The sequence below is a fragment of the Sminthopsis crassicaudata genome, chromosome 1, assembly GCF_048593235.1.
Source record: "Sminthopsis crassicaudata isolate SCR6 chromosome 1, ASM4859323v1, whole genome shotgun sequence".
Taxonomy (NCBI): domain Eukaryota; kingdom Metazoa; phylum Chordata; class Mammalia; order Dasyuromorphia; family Dasyuridae; genus Sminthopsis; species Sminthopsis crassicaudata.
In genome coordinates, this window is record NC_133617.1 from 16,918,306 (window position 1) to 16,938,124 (window position 19,819).

Here is a 19,819-nt window from a genome sequence, read left to right on the forward strand (position 1 = left end):
TGAGAATAACTAAGTCATTCACATTTCTTCATTGAACAATATTGCTATTACTGTGTACAATATTTTCCTGGTTATGTTCATTTCACTATGCATCAGTTCATGTAAATCCGGGTTTTTCTGAAACTAGCCTGTTTTTCATTTCTTAGAGTACAATAAAATATTTCATTACAATCATGTACTATGGCCTTTTTAACCATGCCCTACTTGATGAACATCCTTTTGATGTCCAATTCTTAATCACCACAAAAAAAACTGCTATGAATATTTTATACAAATAGGTATTTTGCCCCTTTTGGGGAATATAGACCTAATAGTGGTTTGCTGGATTAAAGGGTATGTATAGTTTTATAGTCCTTTTGGGCACAGTTCCTAATTTGGTTCCAGAATGGTTGAATAACTTCACAATTCCATCAACAGTCTGCTAATGTTAATTTTCCTGCATTCCCTCCAACATCCAACATTTTCCTTTATTTTCATATTAACCAATTTGATAGGTGTGAGGAATCCCTTAATTTCTAACTTCCTTAGGCAAATTTTAAGACTATCAATTGCAAATGCATTGGAAGAGGAAGTTTCCTCAATAGGGTGTTTCCCATACCAAGAAAATCATAATTTCAGTTCCCATCCTTATTCTTAATACTAGAACTACAATTTAAGAACATCTTGATGGACCAAGTTACAAAATCATGAAGTGTGAAGTAAAAATAACTAAGCCTTTTTGAGTTTCAAATGTTATAAAAATCTGTATAAATTGACACATTTAGTCCCTAATTTCCTGAAGAAGAGCAATACCAATTGAGGAGATCTGGATAAGTTTCCTATAGGAGAAAATTCTAGAGCAGAACTTTAAAGTAAACTAGGGATTCTGGGAGACAGATATGAGGAGGGACTGCACTTCAGGCATGAGCATCCATCAGCATGGGCAAAATTACAGAGATGGGAAATAGAATTATCACAGATGGGCAACAACAAGAGGTCCAGTCTGGCTGTTTGATTGATTCCACCCATATCTAGCCCTTAAATTATCTTAAGTGGTGAAGAAATGAAACACCTTTGATATTGTTCATATTCTACTTTACAAAAAACAAAAATGACTTTAACTATATGTCTCTCTTTTGTGGAACACCAAGTCCTCATTGTAATACAAGTTGTGAGATTTAAGTCACAATTATAGAAGCAAATACAATACTCTGAGTTTGAAAAAGTAAATCCATAAGAGAAAAACAATTAGTTTTATACTCTTAACATATGATGGCTTTGATAGTTCCTTCCTCTATTCTCTCTTTTATTTCACATTCCTGATTGAGAGGGGGAGTCCATTTTTTTTAACCAAATAATTCTTCTCACTATTAAAACAAAAATACAAACAATCCTCCTTTTTCTCCATGCTCTCTTTGTTTTTTTCTGTGTCTCTGTCTCCTTCTGTCTGTCTCTCTTTCAATCTGTCTGTTTCTTTTTCTCTGTCTCTCTTTGTCTTCCCAGACTTTCTGTCTCAGTCTCTCTCTGTGTCTCTTTCCTTCTATGAAAGGAAAGTAAAACTACTCTAGTACTCAGATTTTGCCCCTGAGCTAAACAGGCCAGAATTCATCTGGGAATGCACATGATTTGTGTTTGATTCATTTTTCTCCAAATTAGGTTAAGGAAAATGCTTGCCTCTTAAAGAAAAGGAGGGAGGAAAGGCAGGAAAGGGAAAAAGGGAAAAGAGAGAAGGAAGGAAATTAAGTGTTCTACTGTAAAGAGATTATTTATTCATTTTTATATATTTGGTGGAATGAAAAAAAAAAACTCACTGGAGCTTAGTCCATAAAATGGGCATGTTCCTTCTACTATTAGCTACCTCAAGGGAGTGTTGGAAGGCAGGTACTCTGCAGAATTTAAAATACCACAGAAGTATGAGATATTATTGTTTTCAAAGTCAATAAATCTGATGAGGTAAATTGGAAAGATGTGCCTTTCCCAATTACTTTGTATTCATTTAAAAAATCTATTTTATTTTTACTTATCTGTTTATATGTTGCTTTTCCATAGAAGAACTAAAGTTTTCAAGGGAAGAGATTTCATTTTTAGCTTTGTCTTCATAATAGCTAGCACAGTGTCTGGTATATTGTTTGTCCTTCTTTCTCAAAAAGGACCATGACATCAAGGGGTGATGCTATTACATGCAGGTGAATTGAATTGATGTGAGGGAGGGCTGTGCAAGGTCACCTGCCTCACTTTCCCCTCCAGAACCATCTGGGTCCAGTGGCCAGATAGAGAACAAGATGACTGGAACACAGTGTCTGGTGTCACTTAATAAGCATTTATTTAGTATGCATTATATTCCAGAAACTGTGTGTGAAAAGAAGTGGTAACTTGTAGTCCCTACCTTCAAGGGACTTATGTTTTAAAGGGGGAGACAACATACAAATAACAATGTATACTGGAAACAACAAGATTATAATAATCAATTCCGATAGACGTGTGGTTCTTTTCAACAAAGAGATGATTGAGGTTAGTTCCAATGGTCTTATGATGGAAAAAGCCATCTATACCCAGAGAGAGAACTGTGGGAACTGAGTGTGGACCACAATATAACATTCTCTTTTTGTTGTTGTTTGCTTACATTTTGTTTTCTCTCATTTTTTTTTTTCGTTTTTGATCTGATTTTTCTTGTGCAGCAAAATAAGTGTATAAATATGTATACATATATTGGAGTTAACATATATTGTAACATATATTGGATTACTTGCCATCTAGGGGAGGGGGTCAGGGGAAGGAGGGGAAAATTTGGAACAGAAGGTTTTGCAAGAGTCAATGCTGAAAAATTATCCCTGCATAGGTTTTGAAAATAAAAAGCTATAATAAAAGAAACAATGTGTACATAAGATATTTACAGATAGAAGTTTATTTCAGAGGAAAATTAGAGAATGGAGGGAAATGGAAGGGAAGGCAAAGATCAAATACTTCTTGCAGAAGGTGAGATTTGAGTTAGGAATGCAGACAAACTAGGAGGTGGAAATAAGAAAAAGAGCATTCCAGGAATAGGGGATTTGCAGGAATTGCGAAGAAATGGAGTTTGGAAATAGAATGTAAGGAACAGAAGGGGTGACAAAGGAGATAAATCATAAACTATGTAGAGGGGGAGTAAAGTGTAAGCAGACTATTTGTTGAGTTAAATTGGTAACTTCAGAAAGGAGCTTCTGCCTAAATTTGGTATTCAGTGGATAACATAACAATAAGAGGCCAATATCTACAACATCCAGAAAACCTGCATTCTTACCTGGTATTTTCAAATCACAAAGCCAATCAACCAGTATTGCATCTCTTTCTGTTTCTTCAATTTCAATTACTCAAGAGTTTCTGAGATTTGTCTTGGAATGGAGAGTATACACTGTTCAAGAAGGAAGAAATTTCAAAGACTATCCAAATCAATCTTCTTATTTTACACAGAAAGAAACAAGTTCAGAAAGGAGAACTTGTCAAGATCATGTAGTGAGAATTCAAGGTCATTACCAAAATATCTCTCCTGCTAGTCTAAGAGCCTGAAATTATCATACATAATATTTTCAAAGAAAACATCAGGAAAATAGTGAAAATCCAATTAGGCTGTTATACTAAAAATAAAAAAGACAAACTATAGTTTAGCTCTCCATGAAATACTGACAGAAAGGATGTTTTCTGGTTATTTCACTTAGTGAATGTATTTTATCATCTCCTATAACCAAATAGTAGTTGAATCAAGTCTGTGTTATCAGTATGCAGATTCAGTGCAATTATCATACCTAGGGAAGCTTGAAAAAGGGAAGGCCATTGGCTACAGAGAGAGTACCTGCAAGGAATTCCATATGGAAAGAAAAGGTACAGAAAATTTACATACTGGATGTTGCTTATGGATTCCAACTGCATTCGCCTGCTGGTGACTTAAAACTGGCTCATCATTCTGTTTAGATATAGTGAAAAGCACAGCAGTGTGTGGGTGAATAGGAAAGGCTGGAGAGTAAGTAGAGTTTGGCTCCCTATGCCAATGAAGTCAGGTTTACACTGTGGGAAAGTTGAATTCCCACCTTTATGTAAGAGCAACTGTGGCTCTCTGAGGTTTGGGTGTCAGCTTGCAGGTTTGGGGGGGAGGTATCCATTCTCCTGGCTTTTGGACTTCCACTGGTCTTGCATCAATGTGCTTATTATAGTGCTCAAAGCAAATACAAAGGCAATGTGATCACCAGGAAAAAGTCTAGTGATGATGGGAGATGCTCACTCCCCACATCCCAAGGATCTGCTTCATGCTGCAAACCTGACAAATGTTGCAAATGCCCCTTCTTTCTTTCATGGTTTTATCTTCAACATTACCCTCTAGTGCTCTGAGATCCAGATTAAATTTCCATGCAGACCCATCTCAAAAAAAGATCTATCTCTTAAAAAAAAATCTTCCCTAATTCCCAACTTCTTAAATTGGGTCACCAGCCCACATGGGGTCTTGTAACTGAATGTGGGGATTGCAAAATTATGATTTATTATCAACAAAGATTTGATTTGTATACCTACTTCATATACCTATATACCTGAGATCATGTAAACATTTCTCAGGTTAAAAAAAAGAAAAAGTTTAAAAAGCCCTGCCCTAAATAATCCCAGACCACTCCAATCATTCCTGTAATTCAAATCCTTTCAGCATTTTGAGAGCTAAGAATTTTTAGAGTTAAAAACTTACATATTATTTGTCATATTAACTTTATATTCAATCATTCTCTGTATAAATTCTTTTTTTTCTACCTGTATCATAAGTATTCATGTTTTATCACCCTAGAACCTAAATTTCTCAAAAGCCAAAACTGTTTTCTATTTCTTCGCTATCCTTCACAGTGCCTACTATAGTAAACATTTAATGAATGCATCAATTAATCAAACAGTATTTTTCCCTGAGTTTTCAAGCCTATTCATTTAAGGCTAATACATCTGGATTATGCTGAGAAAAGCACTTTATTTCCCTTAACCTCAGTTCCCTCATCTGTAAAGCAGGGATGATGGTAGTTATTGCCTTACCAGGTTGTTGTGAGGATCAAATGAGCTGATGCAACTGGAAAAGCGATATATAACTGTCCATTATTGCTATTGCTATTATTGTTATAAATAATAATCTAACAACTCATGGAAAAAGTCAATTCAATCATTCTGCAGGATGAAGTGACAAATGGACTAAAATTTTCACTTTTAAATAAATTGCTTTGCCTTGTAAGGTCATAGCACTGGACTTGAAAGATTCTCTCCATCATTTCCCCTTGAAATTTGGCTCTCCCCCCCCCCCCCCTCTCATATTTTGATAGATAAGTACTTTGCAATGATTTAGATTAAATACTTGAAGACAAATGGGAGAAAACATAAAGGTGAGAGAAATGAACACTGAAACATAATCTAGACCATAACATCAGTTGAAGAATAAAAGTTGAATCTGACTTTCTAAAACTAATGTTGAGAGCTTTGGTAGTTCCCTTTCATGAAAGAGGCTATTTAAATATTGCATGGGATCTTTTCTCCTAGGGAATCTCTGTAGTGTTTCATCTTTTTCCTCCATCAAAGACGAGCTGCATATATCACAGAATTAGATATTATGTGTTGTAGGACTCATTGGGAGTCTGTGTCTGAGCTAGCATTTTCTAACTGCTAAAACTTACACCTAATTTACATAGTTTATTATACAATTAAAAGCATCATGCTAATGAGACAAAGGTAGTAGGCAATGTGGGCCAGTTAATTTTCTCTTCGATAGCCAAAGATTGCATTCCCTAGTCTTAGCTCTTATTCATAGAAAACATCTGCAAATGTGGGCTATGGGTCATATTGGCAACTATGTAAGAGAGTGGCTCAGAATAATCCACGCCTGCCATTTAAAAATTACTCAAAGCATATACCATGCTAATAGGGGGTGTCTATATCAGAGGACAAATTCTAAATTGTGTTTTTGAATATCAATTTATTCTTCAAGGCCTAACTCAATTCCCTCTACCTCTGTAAAGTTTTCCATATTCATAAGCCAGCTTCTATTCAACAATTCAATTCAGGTGGCATTGATAGTCACTCACTGGGGGATCCTATGTTCACCCTGGTAGTTTGTGCATTTCTTTGAAGGGCAAAAATGCTGAGAAGCTTTTCTCAGCTCCATGGTTACTAGAATCAGTAATGTTCCATCTCTCAGCTTTACCTCTCTCAAGGTGGTAATAATTCATTGTATGTGTGTGTGAGGAAGTATCAGGGGAGACATAATGGTGGTGGTGGTGTGAATTTGTGGATCTACCCAATTGGAACTTAATTCTGAGCCCTATGCATTAGTAAAACCACCTCCTTCTTTGAATTTGCTTTATTTCAGTGAGTACAAGTCATAATACCTCGGCATAAAGGTCTCAGCAGAAGTAAACACACATGTTTGAATACTGTGGGTAGTATTTACTCAGTTTAGGATCAATAAACAAATAGATAATACAGAACAACTGAAGACAATATAAAACAATATATATATGTATATATGCATATATCTACATATATACATATCTATGTATATAAAATATAAAACATTTACCAAGCAGCTGTGTGCCCATTGATCCCCAGAAATCCCTAAATAGTTCCAAAAATTATTTCACTCCAGGTGTTCTAAGAAATGTATAGTTTGAATTTGTTCCCCTTTGAGCAGGCAAAGGATTGTAAATAACACATCCTAATATAGTTAATCATTTTTCCAAATGGACTGGTTCTCAGAAACATAAGAAGTGCTGGAAGAACTTTAAGGTGGTTTTAGATCTGGGCTTAGGATGCTGATGTATTAGGGAACTTGGGTTAGCCTAGATGTGAAACTTTGTCCTACTGTTCCAGACTTCTAACACTTTGCTTTCCTCTACTATTCTGTGATCTGATAACATTGGGCTCCTTACTGTTTTTCAACTCCATCTCCTAATTCTGGGCATTTTCACTGGCTGTCCTCCATAGCTGGAAAGCTCTCTTTGTCAAAAAAAAAAAAAAAAAAGAAAAGAAAAGAAAAAAAAGTACTTAAAGGAAGACTAGAGTGAAACTCAAGCTAATATCTCCTTGTCTCCATATCCTGGATTCCTTCAAGTCTCAGTAAAATCCTACTTTGTGCAAGAAGTCTTTAATGCTGCTGTCTTTTATGCTAATGTATTCCTTCAGAAATTATCTCCAATTTATCCTGTGAATATCTTTATACATAATTTGTCTCCCCCATTAGATTGTGAGTTCCTTTAAGGAAGGGACTGTTTTTGCCTTTCTTTGAATCTCCATAACTTACCATAGTGTCTGGATCATTTGTTGTTTTTCAGTCACTTCAGTAGTGATTTCATTTAGAGTTTTCTTGGCAAAGCTATTGGAATGGTTTACTGTTTCCTTCTCTAGCTTATTTTACGGATGAGGAAACTGACATAAAGAGGGCTAGGTGACTTGCCCAGGGTCACACTCCTAGTAAGGGTCTGAGACCAGATTTTAATTCAGGAAAAGGAGTCATCTTGACTCCAGGCCCAATACTTAATCCACTATACCACTTAGCTGCCCACTAAGACATAATGGATCCTTAAGAAATGTTTCTTGACTTAACTGGACTGGAGGTCTTGTTACTGGCCAAGACTTCCAACTTCTAGTTGGGGCAAGTTATCACTGAACTGAATAAATAGAGTCAGTAACTAACCCCATCATTATCAACATTTTTTTATCCATCACTATCTCCTTTAGTCTCCTCCTTTCTGACCCTGAACATTCTACTTTTCTGCTATAGCTTTCTTTCCTCCTCATTATTACCGCCCTAGCCAAATTCCTGCTGTTTTCCATAGCTGGAGATGGGGATAGACAAATAGAAGGAAAAAAGACACCAAAAAAGCAAGCATTCCTGAAAATGGTGTCAGGAACTGAACACCCATGTGGACCAATCCTTATTCTAGAACTTATATTTTACTGGAGATAATCAAGGCAAATGTTCCCTCTCCATTTGCTGGGCCATTTCCATTAGAAATATTTTCTGACTGCTTCATGACAGGGATGCCCCTTGTTAAAGAACATGTGCCTCTAGAGGCTTCTGATCAGTCTTCTTGTACATGTATTTCTCCCTTCCTTCTACCTGGAGGCTTCAGCACAGAGAATTGGCCCACCACACAAGAAGAGCTACCCATTCAATAGAATTCAACTTTTCTCTTCTGAATCTGTGGTTTGAGATTCTACAGGCATTTCTTGGACTCCAATTAAGGAGAGGAAAGAATTTCCTCTTTGGCAGCTGTGAGAACCACTTGTACATAGTAGTGAAAACATAGTCATCGATCTGGATCTGGAAGAGACCTCAGAAGTTCTCTAGTTTAACTCCATCATTTGACTGTTGAGACTTGAGGAAATTAAATGATCTGCTCAACCTCACACAAGTAGCACCTGTGCTTATGTAGACTGACTCTCAAGGCGGAACCATCTTTTCTGCTTTGTGTTTCTTGCCCTGAATACTGTTTAAACAGCAATTCTGAGAGGCAGACTTCTCCTGCCTTAATATTTTGAGAGTTCCTAGGTTCCTCAGTTTGTGCTGGATGACTTGTGGAAGATTGCAATTATTTTTGGAGATGATAATCATCAACAAAAGGACAGGTTCTGACTTGTCAGAAGATCAGAACCTTAAGTGGTTCCTCAAATAGTGAAGAGTCAAGGTAAAGGTGAAATGCTTATTCATTCTCCCACATAGTGTTTTATGTTTGCCAGCTTAAATAACAATCTCTGAGGAAACTGAAATAGGAATTATGGGTTACTATATTATGTTTTAAGTATTAATCAGTGCATGCTTATGATTCTTTTGAATTTTAAGCGTCTCTTTTATGGTGGAGTAAATAAATAGCTGTCCTATATCTGCTCTTCTTTGTACACCCTTTTCTAGAAGGAACCTGTTAAACACTTTTAGGGAGACACTAGGCATAGCTAAAGCTAAGTTTTATTTAAGAGAGGGTCCTTAGGTTGGAATTCTAGACTAAGGAGGCAGGGGCATAATGAGCCAGAGTTTGGGAATGGAGTGACTCTCTTTGGGGCCATGTTCTCCTAAAATTGGGACTTTTTACTTGGAGAGGGTATTCCCATCTCCTGGGTCAGTGGGTCTATTAAAAATAATATAAAATAAATAGATAGTCATTTTGTTATTACAAAGTCATTTTGGTAGTTGGAGGGAGCACTGATAATTGGAATAATTAGGAAAGAACTCATTAAAAAGGTGGCTATTAAATTTGAAGAAAATCAGCTAGGTAGTGAAGTGAACAGAGTACTGGAAGACTAGAGTTCAAAAGTGGTATTAGACATTATTAGCTGTGTGATCCTGGGCAAGTCCATTTCTTCATCTCCAAAATGGGGATAATAATAGCATCTTCCTTCCAGGGTTATTGTGAGTATCAAATGAGATAATATTTATAAAGCATTTAGCACAGTGCCTGGCAAAAAGTAAACCCTATATATAATTATTATCTGCTATTATTATTATCATTATTAATAATAATAATTAGACAAAGAGCATTCTTATCCATTCTAAGCATGGGGAAAGCTAAGTATTATCAAATCAGTCAATTTGGCCAAAACATAAACTGTCAGAGGAGGAATAATAAGTATTTAACCTAAAAAGCTAGATTGGAACTAGATTGTATAGGATTTGAAATGCCATACAAAAGACTTTACATGTTATCTTATAGGATGAATGAGCACTATAAAACCATTAAGCCTCAGGCATAGGCCTTGAAGGATTGAGGGGCAGATGGAGCTGGTTCCTGCTAGCCTGTTGTTTAAAAGATGATGAGTTAGTCCCTGTATTCTAGGCATATAATTCTAGTAGACCCAAGGGCTCATGGGAAGCCAATCTTCTGGTCTTTCTGACCCAAGCTCATTCTTGGTTCTTGAGATCCTCTCAAATCAATTTCTTTCACATGATGTTAGACATTCTTATTCAGCCTTAATGTCCCAATTTCTGCTCTCTCCCCATTTTATTCTTTGGATTGATGATTTTTTCATTGTCCTGATTATGAACACAACTCGTTCTTCCCAGACTCTGTTTTATCTTTGTTGGAGAGGCCTAATTCCTTAATTTAGGTTTTCAAACAACTATTTCCAATCACCACTCAAATCTGACTGCAGCTCTCGGCATTACTGTTTTATTTTTCACAATTGGTGGTGACATTTCTTTGCTATGCCAGCCAATGATATTCTCTTTCTTTTACAAACTATATCTGTACCACTCATTTGACTTTTACTCAGATATCACCTCAGGACATCTCTTTAGTTTTCCATATTTTTATTTAGTGATAACCTTGTCAGACACAATGAAATCCTATCCCAATGCCCTATTTTGGTATGGAGGTGATCCTGATTTCTCAAAGGTTGTGTCATGAGCAATTTCTATCATTTTGGAAATGCCTCTAATATAGTTCTGTAACTGACTGAATCTGCTATACCGGGACCAAACTGGTTAAGAATGAAAAGCCTTCATCATATCATTTGGCTATGAGAGAAAATAATACTATACTATTATATTAACAGTTATTATTAATTTGTGACCCATATTTTTCCTACTATTTTTGTTAAGACTTCACTTCAAACAAAAGATCAGTCAGTCTTTGAAGGGACTTGGGCAGGGACCCTTATTTTTTGTCTATTCTGTAAACAAAACATAAAAACTAGCCCTGGAACTTGCCTTCTTGTCCTTAATCCTTTCCATTAGAGTTTAGGAAAACCTAGCTCCTGAAGGAAGGAACTAGCTAGAGAGATCTTGATGGAAATGGTTTCCTCTTGCCCAGTTGCTTTGAAATTGTATCTCATGATCAAACCTTATTCTCAACAAGAGGAGCTGAAGACTTTTGGACCACCTCCTCAATAAATATTTATCAATCAGGAATGAGTCCCCTCTACCTAATTTGACTCTGCCTTGGGGTCTTTGGTTACTAAAAACCACTGACCACCAATTATTGGCTATCCTAATTATCTGAAAGTTCTGTATCTCAGAATTTTTATTCACTATGCCATGTGGTAATGAGTTTTTTTGATCATAGCTAATGATGAATCAAATAAAAATTTAAATTGCCCTTGGTCCTATGTAATTCTCTTTTGCTTCTAAGGAGATAGTGATAGAATGACAGAAAAGGAAGCAGAGAGTTTTAAGGATCACTACACCATTATGCATCAGAGGAGGAGCTGACCTCAGAGCCAAGAAGACTTGAATTCAAATCCTGTCCCTGACATATACTGGCTGTGTGACTCTGGGCACATTCTAGGTAACTTAGGATACAGTCACAAAGATGGTGTCAATTTACATAGGTAGAGGGAGATTCTTTATACAGTTCTTATTCCTCACCTGTTTAGGCTATGCTGCTGAATCTCCTTGAACATCACCTCCATTTTCTTCCCACTAAAAATCTGGACTCTGCTTCTGGCTCCCTCTGCTCTGATAAGTCAGCTTTTGTCTCATCTTACATGGACCCTACATTCCCCATCATTTCTCAGTTGCTCCATGTCATGTATGTATAAGTATTCTCCCTTTCCAGTTTCCCTTTGTATTACCTTCCACTATTGAATGTAAGCTTCTTGAGAGCAGGTGTTGACCTTGTTGGCTTATAATTGTACTCTCTTTCTTAATTTAGTACATGACATATGATTAAAAATGTTGAAGTGGTATATTAGATAAAGCATTAGGCCTAGAGTCCAATAATATCTAAGTTCAAATCTGGTCTCAGATAATAGCTAGGTAAGTCACTTAATCTTTGTTTATTTCTCCTCTCTCTCTCTCTCTCTTTCTGTCTCTCTCTCTCTCTTTCTGTCTCTCTCTCTCTCTCTCTCTCTCTCTCTCTCTCTCTCTCTCTCTCTCTCATAAATGTGAAAACTTTATCTAAAGACTAACAAATTGTTATACTTACCAGAGAAACTAAATCACATTAATATTTATAACTGATAATTGATAAAACTGCCAAAAATAGAATCAGAGAAGACCAAAGGAAGTTACAGCAAAATAGAAAGGACAACTCAAAGATTGTCTTGAAGAGATAAAGAAGGGAATTAGTACAGTCGGTGTCCTTATGACCAATGCAAGAAGAAACAGCATTTCAAGGAGATCTAGCTATTTCAGCTGTAGTGCTCATATTCCTAAGGAAAAAGACCACCATAAAGTAAATAACAGTTTGCTTGCCACCATGGATAAGTGTGAGAAATCTATCAATCACTTAAAATATTCTCTTAACTAAGTACAATAATACTTTGATTCTCATTGGCTTTAATGCTAAGGTATTCACAGGGGAAGATGACAAAAAAAAAATACTGGAAAATAAGGATCAGGTTTCCTCTGTTGTTTTCTCCTCTGAAAAATGTAATACTATAATAATTTTCTCCCATTTGTCAGTTGAGGCCTAAATCTAGAACACAGTATTTCTAGGCACATGAAGTTACTATCAGTGCTAAAAGTGTCAACTCTCAGGAATACTACTCATTGATGCATTTTCAGGGAAGGAAACATAAAGGAAGAAAAAGAAAGCAAGGGAACTGAAGTACCTCAGTGACTGCTCTTGTTTATAATCCCTATTGGGAGTAAAGAGGAATTAAAAATTCTCTCTGGTCCTACTGGAAGTTTAAGGGACCCTGGGGGAAAAATGCTAAAATTGAAGAGTTCCCCCAACTCTTTCAGGATCTTTCCATTGTTTTTATAGAAAACCAATAGGGCACAGTCTTCATATGTGAGTTTTTTTGTTGCCCAATAAATAATCAATCTTCCATCCAATCTTTCAAGAATTAGGGACTCATCATGAATTTCTGGGTCATCTCAATGAGGTTCATGTTCTTCAGTGAGGAGCCAGCATATATACAACTCTATGGGACATTCCCTTGTCCAAGAAATCAGGATCTCTTTTATGTACTTCTGTCACATTTTTTTTCAATAACAATATTTTTATCATCAATGACCAAAAAACCACCATTATCATACACTGTAGTATAGTTGCTAAATGTGTCAAGGAAAAATGCCAAAAGAATGGGAGAAATCATGTATCTCCAAAGGTAATTGAGGGAAAACCAGAAATTGTTGATCAATAAACCTATATTCTCATCTTTGTAAAGTCTTTATAAGGCTATTTTTCATTCATATTAAGGGTATACTTTATGAATACATAGTAGGTTTTCCTCATCAGTTCTCTATGGGAAGTTATATCTTTAATATTCTGAAAAGTGTAGATGATATATTATGCAATTACATTTATTGTTTGTTGATTATAAGAGAACATTTCTTAGTTAAAGGAAAATACATCCTTAGAGAGTATCCTCTTACAAGAGGTTTTTGTGTATATGTTAAGATCATAAAGATTCCTTGACAAATGCTACCAGAGAGATAACACTGTTCAATGACCCTCTAGAATTGTTAATGCCAAGCAAAGTATTAAACAGGCAGATGTATGCTTGCCAAAAAGGTTTGCCAATTAAAAGAAAAAGATGTCTTGCATTAAATTAAAATAGGAAAGAGATTATCTATAATTCAGAGATTCTTGACCTTTGTGTATGTCATGAACTTCTTTGACGAGCTGATGAAACCGATAGACCCTTTTCAAAATAATATTTTCTCAAAAAAAATGGCAGGAAATGCTAAATCTCAGTAAGAAGTTAGTGAAAATAAAGATATAATTTTCCAATTATTTAAAGATCCACGTTTATGGACCCTCTGAAATTCATCCATGGAGTCCTTAATTGAGAATCCTTGCTATAGATAATAATGTTCCTGTTTACAGATGATATTGCACTCATTGAATCAGAACATTTAGGGATAGATTGGTAAGGTCTGTGATTATTCAAAGAGTATCAACCTAACAATCAGTACAGAAAAAGTAAATGATGAAAAATATTTATTATTCACATTATACATGCAGTATTGAGTCAGTAACATACATGTATGTATCCAAAGTAACTCAATAAGACTTAGTGCAGATTTCTGTTACTAAAAGCTTAAAACCACACTAAGGCTTTTGGGATACCATGTATAGATACAGACAGACAGACAGACAATGAGTTAGGATCAGAGTTGTCTAAGAGGAAGAGAGTGGGTATATCACATTTTAAAAATAATACACTGTTGTTATTTTTTAAACAAGTTTAATTTATTGTCTCATGCAAAAAACTTCAGATTTTTAACATGTTTTTCAAATTATGTCCTATATTTGAAAATCTTGAAACACAAGATTTCAAATGAAATAAAAGTTCAGGTAACCCAAAGAATGATGGAGACATGCATAGTTCATTTAAGCAAAACATATTTTCATTGATGACTTTTGCTCAAGAATTGACATAGTATTATGGAATAATTTATTCTTAACTTCCTTGCTGTTCTTTTCATTTTCATTAGATATCCTCACTTTTAAAATAATTTTTCTCTTCTTCACCTGCCCTTAGCTTCCCCAATTTTCTTGAAGTCTCAGCTAAAATCCCACCTTACATAGGAAATTTGTGGAAACCAATGGAAGCTAGAGAAAACAGAGTAGACACTTGAAAACAAGGTGACCTAAATTCTTGAGGACTTCCTAGGAGCAGTGTTCCATTTTCTCCCAAATATTCAGGGTGTGTTAGTGTAATGAAGGACTAAGCCCAGTTCTTATGAGCCTGCCAAGAGTGCATTAACAAGCTCTACTAACATCATTTCCTATGTGGAAGAGGCCAGGAATCTTATTTTATGGGAGAATCATGATGGCATATAATGGAAGTGTTTTAATTGTAATGTCTTCCCTCTGTTGATCATTTCCAATTTCCCCTTTATAGACTTAGACTTAGTTGTAAGCATGTTGTCTCTCCCTTTATAGTATATGAGTCCTTTGTGTAATGTTCTGTTCTCTAAATTTCAATCATTCTCTGGGAGCAGATCTCTTAGATATAATGTTCTCTGAGAGCAGGTCTCTTGGGGAGCTTCTGGAGGCAGCCTTAGTTTCAGTTCAGTTCAATAATCCCAAATGCAGCCAGGAGTTAAAGTCCAAATCCTTTATTGTCTCTTCCAAAATCTTATCTCCTTCACTTGGGGCTAGGCTGGTTTTCTGGAGGCCTTCCTTTCTCCTTGGTTCCCGAGAGCTCTTGCCGGAATGTCTCCGTCCAGCACAAAGGTGGAAGTGGGAATGAATCTTGACTCTGAATCTCCTCGAACTTCCAGTGGGCTTGTCCTTTTATATGCTCTTTTAAAGGTGTGGAAGGTGTGAACTTTGAACTAGAGAACAGTTAAGTACCATGCTAAATCAGACAACCGACTTAGCATCTTGTAAGAATCCTAACACCTTTGAGATCAGGAACTACTTTTTTCCTTTCACTGTATTCCAGCACTTGGCATAGTGCCCAGAACATTACTTAATAAATGCTTATTGACTGATTAACAAATGAGGGAAAATGAATGGACAACCTGGGTAATCACTGGTACTCTAGAAATGTAAAAATAGATCTTCAATAGAGGAAAGCCTATAGGTGGATTCCCTATAGAGGATCTTGAGGAGAAACATGAATAAACATTAAGAAAGAGAAAACACATAGTAGTTGAGATCTGAATCAATGAAGGTATCCACAGAGATAGAATCAGGGATCCATTGATTTAAATATTTAAATATATATGACTTTTTTTTTTTTTTTTTTTTTTTTACCAATTCTACTATGGATTTCTTGATGGTAGAATCCTTGTATTCCATTTCTTGGTATCTTCTGAAGGACCTATATGATATATGAATATGTGTGTAAGTGGCCAATAAATATTTTCTAAATAAATGTTTGTTTGTTTTTTTACAAAATTTCTTATGAAAACAAGAGTTTTATCTTATAAGATATAGTGAAGGTGAGGGAGAAGCTCTTGCCTATGAGAGCCAAAGATTCTATGAAGATTCACATTCCTTACATGAGTACCACCCCAGATAACAAAGGTTAACTCCTCTTTTGACTTCAACCAACTCAAGGGGAATCTGAAGAGAAATAAGCTAACAAATGCCAACTGAATTATTTTAATAGTTAAACAAGATTTAGGCTAAGAAGGGAGTCATAGATAAGATTCATAGCCACAGCTGTAAAGGAAGACAAGACATGCACTGTATTTACTTATGTAAACTACTGAAACTAGATCTGAGACTGAAACTGGAAACTGAGATACTGAAACTGGAAATCCAAAGGTTCAATCCAGAGTAAATCCAAATTAAGAAGGTGGGAACAAGAAAAAGAGAGAAATGGTAAAGTAGTATAAACAGAAGCAATAGAAGCTAGAAGAAACAGTGGAAATTTTTGAAAACAAGGTGACCTGAATTTTTGAAGCCATTCTAGAATCAGCCTCCCCCAAATATTCAGGGTGTGTTAATGTAATAGGGGACTAAGCCCAATTCTTATGAGCCTGCCAGGAGTGCATTAATAAGCTCTTCTGATATAATTCCCTATGTGTAAGAGACTGGGAATCTTTTTTCTCAGAGAATCATGATGGTATATAATGAAAGTGCCTTGGAGAGACTTTGGAACATTCTGTAATTGGTTCTGATTGAGTAATTGCATGGTGACTACCGGCTGAGGAGACATTAAAAAAGACATTAGTCAGCCTCATCTCTTCTCTCTTAGTTTGACCTGTCTTATTGTTGGATTTTTTTTTTTAGCAGCAGATTTCTTCCTGCTAATGGTGGGAGAAAATGGCAGAGAAAAATGGAAAACTCCTCAAGCATTCTCCTCATCTAAGGCCAACCTGTGATGCAACAAAAATGGATCTTGGGTCTTTGTCTGTCTTAGTCTAAGATGAGTAAGGTTTGAGATTTATGATCTTATACTATTGTCTCTCACCATAAGCCATAGAAAAGGAGAAAGTAAGCTAAAAGGAAGAAGTCTTTCAAAAGAAATGAAGGAAAAATAGACAAAAATATAGATTGCTCAAACTAAGAGTAGATGAAATAGAGATCTTAAAGAACTAATCTCAGAAAAAGATACTGAATTTCCAAAAGGAATTAATAAAGAAAAATAAAAATCTGGTCCAGGTAAATTTAGGGAGCAACTAATTTTAAAGAACAATTAATACCTAAACTATTATTAATTAATTTTTAAAATAAAATATTGACAAAGAAATTATAATTTGTCCAACAAAATTTATTATGATCAAGTTAGTTTTAGGTCAGGCATACATGACAGTTCAACACTAGAAAAAAAATTAACACAAGTATTTAAAAACAAAACTATCTAGAACTATATATAGTTATCTCAGTAGATACATTACAAAATCTATGAAAGTACAGCACTCATTTATGCTAAAATCTTTAGGGCACAAAGGAACTTTTAAAAAATATGATTTAAAAAAAGTTATCTAAAACCAAAAGCTAACATTATGTGGAAAATGGAAATACTGAACAACTTTCCAATAATTGTAAGAGCAAAACAAAGATTCCCTCTTTTCTACTGCTATTTAAAATAGTTTTAGAAAATATCAATGACAAGAGAAAAAAGTTAAGGCAAAAAAGAATTAAAACCGTCTCTATTTGTGATATTAGAATGAATTATTTAGAAAATCCCAGAGGATTTGCAAATAAATTAATTGTGACAATAGTTTCGGTAAAATAGTAGGATACAACAAAATGAACCTATAAAATCAGTGACAGTTTGATGAAACAATAACAAAACCTAAGAGGAAATAATAAGAGAAGCTTCATTCAAAACAAATGTCTAAAATATCTGAGAGTCAATCTACCAAAGCATATTCAAGCAATCGACATACAATTACAACACGTTTTCTAAAGAAATTAAGATATTAATGAGTGGAGGGATATTTAATTATACAGTGCTCATCACTGATTGAAGTGAAGAGTAAAGATTTGTTTCCTGGGAAAAAGCACGAAATCAGAGATCAAACTGTAGTTTTCCTGACTGCAGCACTGGACAAATATTCCTCACCAGAATATCTTGGACCTTAATAAGGGATGGTAGCATATAGTTAAGTAATAGTAATGACAGCTAGCATTTATATAGCGCTTTAAAATTAGCTATGTACTTTACAAATATCTCCTTTGATCTTCACAAGACCTTTGGCTATTAGATGCTATTATTATTCTAGTTTTATAGATGAGGAAACTAAGATTAGCTGACTTGCCCAGGTTAGGTGACATAGCTAGAGTTTGATGATGAGACTGAATTCAGGAATTTCTGAATCTAAGTCTATCAACCACAGCACCTCTATAGATATTTTGAGGAAATTAAGCCAATTATCAACTAATGATAGCAAATTTAGAGATTTCTGAAAGAACAGGAACTGGAAAGATACATCCTACATTTTCTGTTAATTTACTATCATCAGGTTCAGGTCAGGAAGTAAATGCAGGCCTTTCAAGATGACACCCTTAAAAAGACCATTATACAATTTCATTTTCAAATCTTTCTTGTTCAGACCCTTTGTTAACAAGTGAAAAAAAAGCAAGATTTAAATACCAATTTATAATATTAGAAGGATTTATTCCTTATTCATCTTTGTGTACCCCAAATACCTGTCAAAGTACACATAATATAATACAGAATCAAAAGGTGCAATAATTGTTGAATTGAATCAAATTGAAAAGGTAACACTCAAGATGGTTTGCTAACACATCATCATCATCATCTCCTCATTTTCGGGAAGCAAAATCAAGGAAAATCCACAAAATCAACCATTCTTAGGATACGAAAAAGTGCTAGGCATGGTAGCCCAATCCTATAATTCCAAGTATCAAAGACGCTGAAGTTGGCAGATCTCTTGAGCATAAGAATGTTGAGCTAAACTGTTAAAGCTAAACTTCTCAGGTTTTCTCTCCACTAAGATAATAATATGGTGAAGGAAAGTAGGATCAGAGGAAGAGAGCTGAAGTATTTAGGAGAAAAAAAAGAAGGGGGAAGGGGATCAAGAAAGAGAAAGACAGAGAAAAACAGAGACAGACAGACAGGGAGAAGAGAGGAGGGGAAAGAAGAAGGAAGGAAGGAAGGAAGGAAGGAAGGAAGGAAGGAAGGAAGGAAGGAAGGAAGGAAGGAAGGAAGGAAGGAAGGAAGGAAGGAAGGAAGGAAGGAAGGAAGGAAGGAGAGAGTATCATGAGGCTAGAATGCTTTATTTTCCTTATATCAATTAATTAGCTAATTATTTCAGAAAGGATTTATTGAGCAACCTATACCTAATTTTTTTCTTATTTCTGTGTGTATGTGTCTCCCTCTCCCTCTCTCTCTTTCTCCTTCTCCCCCTTGTCTTTCTATGCTTTGTCTCTCCTTAAAACTCTGTTTTGCTTCTTACCACTGCCTTTTTACAGCTCTCTCTCCTTCCCAACCCCCTCTATCATATCCCCTTCTTCTCTAACTTCCCTGTAGGATAGGATAGACTTCTGTAATCAATGGAGTTCTAAGTTATATTCTCTTTAAGCCAATTTCAATGAAACTAAATTTCAATCATTGTCTCCCTCCTACTCCATATTACCTTCCATTATAAAATTTATTCCTTTTGCTCCTTTTTTATGTGAGAGAATTTTGCCCATTTCCCCCTTCCCTTCTCCTTCTCCTTGTGCATTCTTCTTTCTCTCCAGTTTACTTTATTTTTTATGAAAACATCCCACCAAGTCAATTCATACATGTGACCTCGGTCTATGTATACTCCATCTAGCTGTCCTAATAAAGTTATTGAAAATTATATATGTATATATGCATATCTATACATATATTTGTATGTATAATCTTGTAAGAATGTAAACAATTTAACCATATCAGGTCCCTTATGATTTCTCTTTCCTGCTTCTATATGAGTGACCATAACCATTCTTCTCCACCAGGAACCAGGAACAGTTACCCTGTCCTCTGGTCACAAGCACTAGTGCTTCTC